The sequence below is a fragment of the Giraffa tippelskirchi genome, chromosome 6 (genome assembly GCF_054371585.1).
Source record: "Giraffa tippelskirchi isolate mGirTip1 chromosome 6, T2T-mGirTip1v1.2.pri, whole genome shotgun sequence".
Classification (NCBI taxonomy): Eukaryota; Metazoa; Chordata; class Mammalia; order Artiodactyla; family Giraffidae; genus Giraffa; species Giraffa tippelskirchi.
Window position 1 is genome coordinate 51,736,267 of NC_137280.1, and position 14,533 is coordinate 51,750,799.

The window sequence follows — 14,533 nt, forward strand, 5'->3', positions numbered from 1 at the left end:
TCCTTTTATGCATGCCCAAGTTTGTCTCAGAGACAAGAATTTGGTATTCCCTTGGTCTTCTGAGTAGCTGGTGGTGGAAATGAATGGTTTTATGTTGGGAACCCTGCTTGCACTAAATTCACCTATGTGTTGGCAAGCAATTTCAGTGCTGGCTGTCAGGGCTGCCAAGCCTGTGGTAGGTTGTTTGTCTTTGAGGTTAGTACCTCCCTGTTTTGTACATTTTCTTCACTTTCTGTCTTTCCCACTTCCTCTCTTGTAGCCAGGGTTGCAGAGAAGAAAGATCTGATAAACAAATTTTCAGTAAATTGATAATAACGCATGTTACTCCTTCTAGAAATATTTCCAAGTACGTTCACAAGAAGGAGGACATCCTTTACAAAAAATAATTAATTCCCAACGTGTGCTTCACTGCCATTTCCACGTGTATGTACGTGTTTGTTGTTGTTTTTTAGTCACTAAGTCCTGTCTGACTCTTTTGCGACACCATGGACTGTAGCCTGCCACGCTCCTCTGTCCATGGGATTTCCCAGGCAAGAATACTGAAGTGAATTGCCACTTCTTTCTCCAGGGGATCTTCCCCCAGGGGATCTTTGCAACCCAGGGATTGAACCTGTGTCTCTTGCATTGGCAGACAGATTCCTTACCACTGAGCCACCAGGGAAGACCATGTACGTGTTTATGGAGATGTATATTTATTTTGTGGTAAGAGGGCGAGAAATGTCAAAAGAAATCATAGAGGAATACACCTTTGTAAGGCAGTTGTTTTTATTTGGCTCAAGGATTGTTGCTCAGTCTGACAGTTTGTCAACATAAACAGCCATTTGGTTGGTGGAAGCTCTTTTTGTTTACAGTTCTGTACACTCTTTCCATTCTCCTACTGTTATGGGAGCAGAATTTAGAAGCTCTCAGTGATTTGATTAGTATGAAAATCACTGACTATTGCATTGTTAAAAAAAAAATCTTCCATGGTTCATTTCAGCAAATTTCTGCTTGATTATTCTGGAAATGTTTGCATATCTTATTGTTTTCTTTTTGAGCTAGGAGAAAAATTTGCTAAAATTCCTAGGCACTAGTGGAACACATAGAGTTTTATAAGTGATAAATAAGATAAATGCATTTGGTCCTGAATTTATACTCCAGCGCTTCCTGTTCTTTTAGAATTCAAAAAATTTTTAAGGTGTAAATATCTATTCATAAAAGGCAAAGAAAGATTGAAGAGACTGTATTCAAATAAACAGGTACTTTTCTAGTGTGATTTCATGGCATGTATCTTTATTTTATGTGCTTTTATTAAGAAGAAAATTTTACTTTATCCTTTTGGTAATGAAGAGTATACATAAGAATCTATGGGAATTGTTATGTATTTTTGCCTTTAATTTTGCTCAGATGCGTAAACTGTAAAAAGAAAAGTTTTTTTTTTTTTGTCTTTTAGGATAGCTATTGCCAAGTATTGTATGGAAAAACCTCCATATATTTTCATTTTATTTATTTCCCAACTTTTAATGACTTCATTTCAATGTACTAAAGTACCAGGAGCTCCTCTTTGGGAGGATCAAGCTACAAGATTTCTTCATCAGTGTGAGAAAATAGTTCAGAGCCATGAAAGAGAATGTGCCTTGTAGATCTGTTGACTTGACCTAGCACAATTCAGCAGCTAAAATCTAGGTAAAGGCAATAAACATCTCACAAGAAGATCAAGACTCTGGTCAGAAATTCTTTGTTTTGAGACTTTGCCGGTGGTCCAGTGGCTAAGACTCTGAGCGCTCAGTGCAGGGGGCCTGAGTTCAATCGGTGGTCAGGGAACTAGATCCCACATGCTGCACAGCTAAGAGTACACGCATGCCTCGACGAAGATTCCATGAGGTACAACTAAGAACCAGTATAGCTAAATAAATAAATAAATATTGAAAACAAGAGAAAGTCTTCATTTCTTAGGTTGTTTCTACAGAAGACATTTTCCAAGTTGTATCAAATGTTGCTCTGACGTTTTCATTTCTTTGATTCGTTCTTTCCAAATACCAGTAATGTTGACCATATGGACTTCCATTAGCACACTGATATTCTGCTCTTTTCTAAAATGGATCACAGCATTTAAGAAAGGGCATTCACACTGCCAGGACCAGCACTGTCACCAACATCAACAACCTGAGTCTGGCTTGGCTTGAAGTAAATTCATCTTTGTGGGACTTCACGGGGTGAAGGTAAAGATGTCTGTCTCTGTCGTGCTGCGCTTTTAAAGAAAGTTTATTTATTTATAACTGTGCTGGGTCTTCATTGCTGCAAGCGGGTTTTCTCTACTCGCAGCAAGCAGGGGCTACTCTTTGTTGGGGGGCTCAGACTTCTCATTGCGGTGGCTTCTCTCGTTGCGGAACACAGGCTCTAGGGCATGAGGGCTCAGTAGTTGCAGCACTCGGACTCAGTAGTTGCAGCACTCTGACTCAGTAGTTGTGGTACATGGACTTAGTTGCCCCATGACAGGTAGAATCTTCCCAGATCAGGGATCAAACCCGTGTCCCCTGTATTGACAGGTGGATTCTTAACCACTGGACCACCAGGGAAACCTGTTGTGCTTTATTAAACACACGGATCCACAGAAGACTGAACTTGAAGAACTGCAAAAATGGGTCAGGTCAAGCAAATTAATATTTCATTAGCAAAAGAAGTTCACCATTGAAGTGGACAGGAAGCTCTTAGAAAATCATTCCTGGAAAAATTTCCTTTTTCTTATCATAAGTAAAAAGTTATCCTCTGTTTAAAAAAACCTTTAAGTCCTGATCAAATGTCAGTCTTTGTGGGATTAGGATCTTATCTTATAACTCCATAAAGGGATTAAGAAAAGTATATGATGAGATTTCTGGAGCAAGAGTATGCGATTCACTTAGTGAGGAAATGAAAGGACTAAATGTTGATATATTACCTTTTTATCCTGTGGAACTCAACAAATTCACAGTTATAATTTTCACGCTTAGATCTCCAGGATTCATGCAGTTATCATGAAGTGTACGGTGAGTGCCTGCCACGTGTTTGGCAATGGGATAACTGTTGGAGACAAAAGGTGAATGAAAATTTCCATTTTTCAGAAGTTTATAGCCTTGTAAGAAGACAAGACTTCATAGAAATAACTATAGAAATTAAAGAAGGTGTGAAAATTGCTGTGACATCTTGATGGACTAACTCCAACTTACAAAGAGTTAGGAAAAGCTTCACAAAAGAGGTGACATTGATTGAAGTGGACTCTTGAAGAATGAGTAGGAGTTGAAGAGGGAGAAGGAAGGAAGCCATCATGGAACCTCCCTGGTAGTCCGGTGGCTAAGGCTCCATGCTCCCAACGCAGGGGGCCCGGGTTCAATCCCTGATCGGGGAACTAGATCCTGCATGCCCCAACAAAGGGTTCTCATGCTTTTAAAGATCCCATTTTCTGAGGCTAGCACCCAGTGCAGCCAAATAAATATATAAATATATAAATTTAAAAATTTGAAAAAAGGAAGGGGTCAGAGACACAGTAAGCAGCATATTCAAAGACAAAGCAAAGCTTCTCAAAGTCCTTCAGAAGCACGGGGGTGGACACCCTCTCAAAATGCAGATTCTTGGACTCATGAAACTTTATTTAGAATCAGAATCTCTGTGAATGGGGCCAGATCATTTACATCTTGGCATTCAAATGTATTCTTGTGTACCCCACAATGTGAGAACCACTGGAATGGGGGAGAGACAAGAATTTCTAGATTTTCTCTGGAAAGAGTCAGTCTTACATTGGAACACAGAGATTTGGCAGCCCTGCAGGGAATATAGAGTTTGCTGGTGGCTCAGATGGTAAAGGATCTGCCTGCAATGGAAGAGACTCAGCAAACATGAGTTTGATCCTTGGGTAGGGAAGATCCCCTGGAGAAAGGAACAGCTATCCACTCCAGTATTCTTGCTTGGGAAATCACATGGACAGAGAAGCTGGCAGACTACGGTCCATGGGGTTGCAAAAGAGTTGGGCACGACTGAGCACACACACAGCAGCAGCAGTGAATTTATGGTAGACTGAGTGGCTGCCACATCGGTAAAATTTTGCCGGTGGTCAGGTGGTCAGGGCTGTGCCAGGACATCTCCTCTAAAGTACTGCATCTTGCCTTTCCTTTCACAAAGCAGGACTCACAATGCCTGTCTGGCCTCTGTGGGTTGTAGAAGCAGCAGCTTCTAAGGTTGGAAATACTGCTCCAGCACCAATGCTAAGTGGACCAAAAGGCTACCTACCAGCTCTGAATGTGACTGGGTGTCATCAAGGTCCCTGCAGCAGGTATTGGAGGTACTGGCAGGGGGAGCAGAAGCTGTGTGTAATGTGTGTCAGGCCTGAGGGGGTGAATCACAAAGCAGGCCCCTGGCCTTCTGCCGTCAAGCCATTTTGGAGGAGCATGGAATGACACGGTTTTTGAAAAGCATCTTCTGGGGTGTTACTGGGCCTTGGGAGACCCATTGACCATTCAGCTGGATCTGTCCCTCACGAGCAAGGCAGACCTACTAAATCATCAAGTCAGGCTGGCCTAGCAAAAATCCAGCATGAGATTAAACAGGTAGTCCAGCACTGAGCCCAAGTGGCACTAGTGGGCAAAGCAGAAGACATGTACAGCAGCCCAGCTCCCGGTGTGCTGTGTCAGCTGTTCTATTGCCATGTGGCTTACACCCATAGCCAGACAGGGGATCCACGGGAGGAAGAAAAAGCTCACGCTTGCTTACAGAGCATGAGCTTGCTAGGTGGGTGCAAATAGCAAGTAGATGCCCACCATGCTGCCAGCTCCCTGCGAGTTGACCTTGCTAGAGTATGGTGAGAGCAAACCCTTCCTGTGGGCAGTGCGCCTAGTCTCCCACTTTTTAATGAAAAGTGGTCTTAGCATTGGTGCTGGAGCAGTATTTCCAACCTTAGAAGCTGCTGCTTCTACAACCCACAGAGGCCAGACAGGCATTGTGAGTCCTGCTTTGTGAAAGGAAAGGCAAGATGCAGTACTTTAACTTCTCAGTGGCCCAGAGTTACAAAATCATGGGAATCCTGGGACATGGTGAATGGTGTGGTAGAAGGAAAAAGATTAGAAGACCATGGATGTATGTGGACAGACACCTGGGGGGCCTGACGACCACCATGTCACATGTTAATACGAGAGTGAGTGTCCTCTTACTCAGAGGAGGCACTAAACAGGGAGCAGACAGAATTGCCCCAGCCTCATTATTGTCAACTACAAGTTGGTACTTGCCATAATTGCTTGCCATCTACCTCTGCAAGGATTAAATTATGAACTGTTGCAGCTGCTGACCTTCAACACCCTCTGAAAGGAGTTCAGGGTGGAGAGCAGAAACGAGGTGTTCTGCACTCTGGGAAAAACTGGCAGGACGAGTTTTCAGATAGTTGGACATTCTCAGGACATGACTTTATGAGCCCAGTTCTTGCATCTCCTCATACCTAAAAAAGCACTAAAATCCTTCATGATGACGACTGTTTCTCATGACTAGCAGAAAGCTTCATGAGACTAGTAGAAACCTTCTGAAAAAATATGTGCCTGATCGCATGTATTCCCCCTTCACCAAAATCACATATACGATGACCCTCCCCCTGCCTCTTTGAAGCAGTTTCTCAGAGCTATCTGAGCTGTGTCTCCAGGGCTGCAGTCGTCATTTTGCCCCAAATTAAAACTTAACTTGCAACTTTCATGTTGTGCATTTTTAAAAAAGTTGATATTATTAATCACCCTAGTGCTGATGAGAATAGCACCTGAATGCAAGGGCCACGGTGACTATGCCTGGGCCAACAGCACGAACTCAGTCCCACCAAGACCCTTCTGGCTGTGATTGCCATAGGGCATCTAAACCACCAGCTCTAAGAAGTCTGAGGGCTTCCGTCTTCTCTACAGCCCAGCCCTGGATCACTTCTGGTCTATTCCAAAGGGGCCTCAGATTCATTCTTAGAATAGCTTCCTGAAAAATCTGAGAAACGGTTCACTTTGGAAATCTTACCATCATACTTAGAATTCTTTTATTTTATTTTTAAAAATTTATTTATTTTAATTTCAGGCTAATTACTTTATAGTATTGTGGGGAAGGGAAGTTGGAGGGGGGTTTGGGACAGGGAACACATGTACAGCAGTGGCTGATTCATGGCATACTTAGAATTCTTAAGACTTTTCACTTGCTGAGGTGTCTAAACTGGACAGATCCAATTTTATTATTATTATTATTCTCCTTTTCCATTGTAGTTTATGACAGGATATTGCAAACAGTTCCCAGTGCTATACAATAGGACCTTGTTTATCCATTCTGTATACAATAGTTTTGAGCTTCCCAGGTGGCTCAGTGGTGAAGAATCTGCCTGTCAATGCAGGAGATGCAAGAGATGTGGGTTTGATCCCTGGGTTGAGAAGATCCCCTGGAGAAAGGCATGCCAACCCGATCCAGTATTCTTGCCTAGAAAATTCCATGGAGAGAAGAGCCTGGTGGACTACAATCCATGGGGTCGCAAACAATCAGACGTGACTGATCAACTGAACACACACACACACACACACACACACACACATACGCACACAGAGTAATTTGCATTTACTAACCCCAAACTCCCAATCCATCCATCCCCCACCTGTCCCCTCCCCATTGCAACCACAAGTCTGTTTTCTATGTCTGTGAGTCTGCTTCTGTAAGATCCAGTTTTATTCCTAGTAGAAGTAAGAGGACTTAAAATTCTTCAGGTAATCTTTACACAGTCAATAAATTGAATTTATTGAAGAAATCAGTTTTAATAGCACTAAAACAGTATCATAAAAATTTCATCTTGGAAGAGGTGGAGGCCTCATGCCAAGGTCATGGATAAGAAGTTGATTTTCTTTAAAACTCCACTTCCCCCATCTTTTAAGTAAAATGTATCTCAATTACCATAGGAAAACTAAAAGGATTAATATTATCTTTCATTAATTCACAGTATCTAATCATAAAGGGTTAAAATTTCATAAAATGTACTTTAAAAGACCAATTGTGTTTGAGAGGGAAAAAAACTAAAGTAATCCTTCGTGGAAGCCATTGGTCAGATGAAAGACCAATCCCATAGTTGGGAAAGCAAAAGAAAATACATTTGTAATGTTTGTAATCTGCCAAGATGTGAATATATACAAGTCTAGCTTTTGAGAAATCTATTCTTGACAGTAGAGCAATTTCAATTGGCAAAAGTAATCCCTGAACCAGTTAAGCAGTTATCTGGGATTTCAGCATCTAGATAAAGCCTGCTTATTTGGGATAAACTCGCTCTGAGGTTTAAAGATTTGTCAAACCTTGCCTGCCTTGTATTATGAACTTTATCAAAGTGACCAGCAAAGAAAAAAAAAAAGTCTCTATGATATTGCCTTAGAGGAACAGCATTTTACAACAAACTCTAGGGGTGTGGTGTCACTAGAGCACAGGACTGAAGTTCTCCAATTTTCAGTGATAGAAAATGATCAAAGTGTAAACTGACAGCACAACAGGCATCTACATACCTTCACTCCAGGCAACCAGACTGAAGAGCCAAACTCTCTGAATGCCTGATAAATAATCCAGTGGTAAATGGAATTTGAAAGAGAACAGGAATTGCCTCAGGCGTTTCTCCAAAGACTGTGCCTTTGGGAGACCTCTGCTTTCAGAGATTTTGGAAGCAAAATAATCAGTCTAGGATTGAATTAATAGTTTAACATGGAGCTAAGTCGTATTGGGAACTTACACTTTTGCTTTAGGGAAGATTTAGCTTTGCATGTCCTGGGGTTCTGACACTCTTCTGAAAATCTTGTACACCTGCCTCCCCGGTTCCACTTCTTAGTTAAGTTCTCTGCTTTCTCACTCCGCTGCCTGCTGTCCCCTGAATTCTCCCAGTGTCTTACTGCCTCCAAATTTTTGCTCTGTTGGAAGTCCCCCCATCACCCCTGCCTCCTGGTATCCTATTCATTCTTGAAGTTCTAGTTCAAATATCTCTTGAAGAAATCTGATGCCTACAGCTGGGACCAGTCTCAGTCCCCTCCCCTCTCCTGCTCTGCACACAGCCTGTTCAGACCTCTACTTCCTGATGTCAACACTTAACACAGACCTCAGCCACTGAGGCCTTAAATGGCTGTCCCCACCCCACCCTTAAGCAGGACTGTAAACTTCAGGAGGATGGTGGTTCTAGACGTCTCTTGAGAGTCATTGTGTCCAGCGTTCAATCACGTGAAGAGTCTACAACGCACAGAAAGCATTTAACACACATCTGTCATTGCTTTATCCCTCTGCACTTCCTTTCACAGTGAGATAAAATTAATAAGTATTTTTTCATTTGGGTCAAACTGCATTAATTAACAAGCCTTTCCAACCTGTCAAGTGCTTTTGGAAATGAAATAATATTGATGTTGTCTAAGCCCAGCTCGGTTCCTCTAAAGCATAGGCCAGGCTCTGTTATTAATGACTTAAGAAATGCTTTGGAAGATTAGCAGACTGTTTATACAACTTCTGCAGGCACTTGGCCTCTCTTAAATCAGCAAAAGCCACAATGTTGGATTCAATGGAAAGTACACAAATGAATAGGCTTACATTTCCAATGTTGTAACTTTTCCTTGAACAAAAGGATCTTTGGAAGCAACTTGTAATCCAATGTGTATTCCTATAATATCTCAACACTTAAAAATAAGGACTTGTAGGGAACTGGAAAATATCATGTGCTAAGTGAAATACATTAGAAATAGGTACAATTTATACCTGTGGTTTTCTAACTTTGTAAATTGTAATAAAACTGTCCAGGGATTTGGTACAGGACTTGGCAAAATGTTTTAGTCTAAACACTGCTATATCAACTGACTAGCTGTTCTGCAGAGGAAAAGGGAACTTGGGAAAACTTCAGCTGAATGGCATGAATGTGGGAAGTTCTACCTTCTTGGCCACAGAGAAACCCTATTACCCAAGTTTAGAAACTGTTTACATAAAATAACACTAAATCTTGGAACTTCTCAGATGTGCAAATCCAAGATTAAAAACAACATGAATGACACAAACTGGGGACAAGGCTGTTATCATTCTCTAAAATAGGCCTTTTCATGGGAATAAAATAGGGGATTTTCTGTTTTCTGAGTTAAAATTTGGTTCATTTTCCTTTAGGGTTGCTCTTTGTTTCCCATTCTCCCAGCTGCATAATAACTTTGAAATGTTCTTAGAAACCAAAGATCCAGACTTCTTCACACTAGTAACAAAAAGACACAGATGCGGAATGGAGATTTTCAGGGCCCAAACCCGTATTTTGAATTCTGCAGGGGGTACCTCACAGACTCCCCTTTCCAAGTCCTTGTAATTTTTTTTTAATTAATTTATTTATTTGGCTGCCCCAGGTCTTAGCTGCATCACATGGCATCTTTAGTCTTGGTTGTGACATAGATCTTTGGTTGCTGCATGTGAGATCTAGTTGCCCAGCCAGGGATCGAACCCTCAGCCCTCTGCATTGGGAGTGTGGAGTCTTAGCCACTGGATCAGTTCTTTCTTAATCACTTCTGACATTTTCCAAGAGAAGAACAATGAGGATGAAAGGAATGAAAGCCACTCATGGGAATTTCTTTACTGTTACTTATTTGCAATTAGGGCCATTTGGGGGAAATTCACTCTATGTTATTGCTGAGAAGGAGAAAATGCAGAGTGTTGTACTTGCTTCTTTCTCTTCTAAACAGTTAATAATATCCTCCTCCCTGGCTTGTACAGGCTTTCCCACTTTCATATCTATGTCTTGGCCCATTTTTGCAAACCTTCCCCCTCCCAACGTTGTTGTTGTTCAGTCACCCAGTCATGTCTGACTCTTTGTGACCCCACGGACTGCAGCACACCAGGCTTCCTTGTCCATCACCAACCCCTGTAGCTTGCTCAAACTCATGTCCACTGAGTTGGTGATGCTATCCAACCATCTCATCCTCTGTCACCTCCTTCTCTTCCTGCCTTCAATCTTTCCCAGCCTCAGGGTCTTCTCCAAAGAGTCGGCTCATTGCATCAAGTGGTCAAAGTATTTGAGCTTCAGCTTCGGCATCAGTCCTTACAATAAATATAGAGGCTTGATTTCCCTTAGGATTGACTGGTTGGATCTCCTTGCAGTCCAAGGGACTCTCAAGAGTCTTCTCCAATACCACAGTTCAAAAGTATCAGTTCTTCCATGCTCAGCCTTCTATATAGTCCAACTCTCATATCCATGGTGGTCCCTGGTGGCTCAGACGGTAAAGCGTCTGCCTACAATGCGGGAGATCCGAGTTCAATCCCTGGGTTGGGAAGATCTCCTGGAGAAGGAAGTGGCAACCCACTCCTGTGTTCTTGCCTGGAAAATCCCATGGACAGAGGAGCCTGGTAGGCTACAGCCATGGGGTCGCAAAGAGTCGGACACGACTGAGCAACTTCACTTTCATATCCATACATGACTACTGGAAAAACCGTAGCTTTGACTATGCAGACCTTTGTTCACAAATAATGGAGCCATCATGGAGCTTAACGTTGGAGCCATCATAACTCTTTTGACTTTGATTTTTTTCTAAATTTTTGGCTGCTCCCTGTGGCATGGGAGATCCTAGTTCCCTAACCAGGGATAGAACCCATGCCCCTGCATTGGAAGCAGAGTCCCAACCATCAGACTACCAGGGAAGTCCCTTGATTCTGGTCTTTAAATAATATTTGCATATTAAAAATGCTTGATTAACTTGATAAATGTCTTCCTTATCATAATTACAGAATAGCAGTGAAGTATGGATTCTGGAGTCAAACTCCATGGGTTCAAAACCTGATACTACTATTTCCTGGTTGTGTGGCCTGTGGTTGGTTAGTGATCCTTTCTGAGCTTCCGGGCACAATCTCTAAAATGGAGATAATAACTGAACCTCTCTCTCAGGGTTATGATGAGAATAAATGAGATAATGTTTGTCACCAGCTTAGCAGTGTCTGCTATAGAGTGAGAGCTCAGAGAATGGTAGCTGCTGTTTATATGTGGGTTACATTACTGTGCAGCCTTCTAATTCTTCAAATTCTAGTGGGAATATCATCCTATTCAGCTCTTCATTATAATCATAACTGGGTCATCCTAAGTTATCTCTGCCGGAGAGGTGCTTCAGGCCTCACCTTACAGAGCGCTGATATTAATTCATTTCTTTTTAATTTATCAAGGGACTTCCATCAGCTACTAATTTAGCAGAGCCCAGTGTCTCCCTGTGTGTCCTTGGCTGAGATGTAGAAGATCAAGTATATAGGGAGGAAAAAATAGCAATTGCTTAACCTGCTAGCTGTTCATCTTCTGGGTTTTCAAAATGGCTTTTAGCGGCAAGCTGCTGCTGCTAAGTCGCTTCAGTCGTGTCTGACTCTGTGCGACCCCATAGACAGGAAAGAGGTTGTTCTAAGTGGGAACTTGGTTTAGTGTGTTCTGGACACAAAACTTTCACTTTCAGCCCCATCAAGCCTGAAATACATGAAATACAACCCGTAACTTACTCAGTGCAGGGTGAGCCGCAGAGAGTTCAAAGGTGAGCTGGCACCAGGGAAGATCTGATCTGTTTAGAAGTGGCTCCTGCAGACCAGCTTCAGATGGATGTGCCTGACTGTCACCTGGGCTCTGGGAGGTTAATAGTGGCCCCTCTGGAGCAGGGAGAGACAAGCCTTTGCTGACTCCTTTCTATTAATGTCTGACTTTAGGCAGGCTGAAGTGGTTGTAGCTGAGGCTGCAGGTCCTTTGGCTCCACACACAAAAAGGACAATTGTGCTGTGGTTTTCAGGCTGGAGACATGACACTCAGTGCTCAGACCTGCAGGGTCCAGATCCTGTTTGTTGAGAGTGGAAAGAAAAGGGCTACTTTCATTTTATTTGTGGTGGAAATTGCTCCTCTGCCTTGTTTTTCTTTATTACAATTTGCTGACTTTTATTATAAATAAAGCTCATTGAGGGGTAAAAATCTAAGACTCTGAAAGGATATTTATTACAGAAAGTATTACAAACCTAGACAGCATATTAAAAAGCAGAGACATCACTTTGCTGACAAAGGTCTGTGTAGTCAAAGCTATGGTTTTTCCAGTAGTCATATATGGATGTGACAGTTGGGCCATAAAGAAGGCTGAGAGCTAAAGAATTGATGCTTTTGAATTGTGGTGCTGGAGAAGACTCTTGAGAGTCCTTTGGACTGCAAGGAGATCAAACCAGTCAGCCTTAAAGGAAATCAAGCCTGAATATTCATTGGAAGGACTGATGCTGAAGCTCCAATAGTTTGGCCACTTGATGTGAAGAGCTGACTCATTGGAAAAGATCTGATGCTGGGAAAAATTGAGGGCAGAAGGAGAAGGGGACAACAGAGAATGAGATGGTTGAGTGACATCATTGACTCAATGGACACGAGTTTGAGCAAACTCTGGAAAACAGTGGAGGACAGGGAACCCTGGCATGTGGCAGTCTATGGGGTCACAAAGAGTTAGACAAAACTTAGTGACTGAACAACAGCAATCTAAGGACAAATTATGCTTTTCTCCACTCTATTCAGAAAATAATTGCATGCAGTATGCTTAAGTTGAAACGATTTTTTTAAAGTTGAAATCATAATACTTCTACTAAATAGTTCTTTTACTTTGGTCCCTTAATATTTCTGGGTATCTGCTTCCTCAGATTAAAAAAATGAGGGGCTTGGAATAGATGAGCCGTAAAGCCTCTGTCAGATTTTAAAATGTTATGGTTTCCTAGAGGGTTAATTTATAAAGAAATATATACCCCCCCTTACCCCAGTCAGTCCCAGATAATGTGCTATTTTTTACAAACATTACTAATATAGCATCTATTTTCAGTTTCCAATGAAATGGAGAACAATGTGACCTACTTAAAAGCCAGCTCACGAGAGAATATTACCTACCAGTTATCAATCCTTCTAGCTAATTCTCTTGATAAGGACTGTATGATAGAAATATTTCTTTGCTACAAAACTAATAGCAGTCTAGACTATATTTGATGATACTGTACATGCACAATGCAATAGCTCTGAAAAATGATTTCCTATTTGTTGCCAATTTAGTTTGCTTGAGGTGAGAAAAAGAAGAAAACTCACTTTTATGTTCATCTGTCTTGAGTGACTGAGCAGTTAAAAAGACATATGGCTTCTCCAGATCATTAGAAACTGTAGCTGTTAATTTCAGTGTGGATTGCTCTCATGTTTATGATCCAGAAATCATTGCTATTAAGATGGTAAGAAATTTCTTTTTCAGTTTTAAGAAAATATTCTTCAGTTCACAGGCATGCTTTCTTAGGATCAATTAAAGGATGTCTACTAAGAAAGACAAGAGAGTAGCTGAATAATGGAAAGCAGCATCATTGTAGTGAATAACTCAGTTCATGGATGTAGTTTCCTAAATTTCACCTCTCTAACAACAATTGGGCTAATGCCTATCCATGGGCGATAGCAAGAAGAGGCTGTAAAAATCTCTTTCCTTGGAGAAGGACCAGGCTTGGAGATACTTGGTTAGTGAGGTCAATGGTTCCTCATGGTTATATTCAATTTTAGTAATAAAGTTCCTATTTCTGAGTTGGGGCAAACACCAGAGTACATATTTTTAATGATGTGTTAACTTGTAAATGCATAATTAAACAAACACAGCAAAGTGATGGTACATTAGCTTAAGAGATGCTTTTTAAGAACAAACCTTGGGACTTCCCTGGTGGCTCAGACTTTGCACTTCCAGTGCAAGGGGCCCTGATTCGATCCCTGATCGGGGAACTGGACCCCACACACTGCAACCAGGAGTTTGCATGCTGTAACTAAAGAAATCCTGCATGCTGCAATACAGATGGAAGAGCCTGTGTGCTGCAAATAAGACCCAGCACAGACAAATAAATAAATAAGTTAATAAATATTTTTTGAAAAGAAATAAAAACCAATCCATCCATACTCATGTACTTCTGTTAATTCTTCCCAATATCCTGTCCGGGAATATGCCATACACACACACATACACGCACATGACATGTACATGCCTCTTGAGTTGTGGATGATAGGGACAGAGGACACACCCTTCAGTGGCTGCAGTGGCACCGCTGGGTGGGGCTGGGAACCCGAGTCATGGCAGGGAGCACATGTGTGTGTTCCTTCATCTCTGAAGGCAGCTGCAGAACAAGGTACCCAGGAGATGGGGAGGACAACTCAGGGTGTGAACCACGGAGCATCGTTAGCAGGCTGCTCCAGGATGACCCCTCTGTCTCCAGCTGACTTAAAAAAAAATTGTATTTATTTTTGGCTGTGCTGATCCTTCATTGCTTTGCATAGGCTGTCTCTAGTTGTGGTGAGCGGGGGCTACTCTTCCTTGTGGTATGTGGACTTCTCACCGCGGAGCACAGGCTCTGGGGCATGTGGGCTTTAGTAGTTGTGGCTGCCAGACTTTAGAGCACAGGCACAAGAGTTGTGGCCCATGGGCTCAGCTGTCCCACAGGATGTAGGATCCTCCCGGACCAGGGATGGAACTGGTGTCCCCTGCATTGCAAGGTGGATTCTTATGTCCTGGACCATAAGAATTCTTATTCCCTGGGG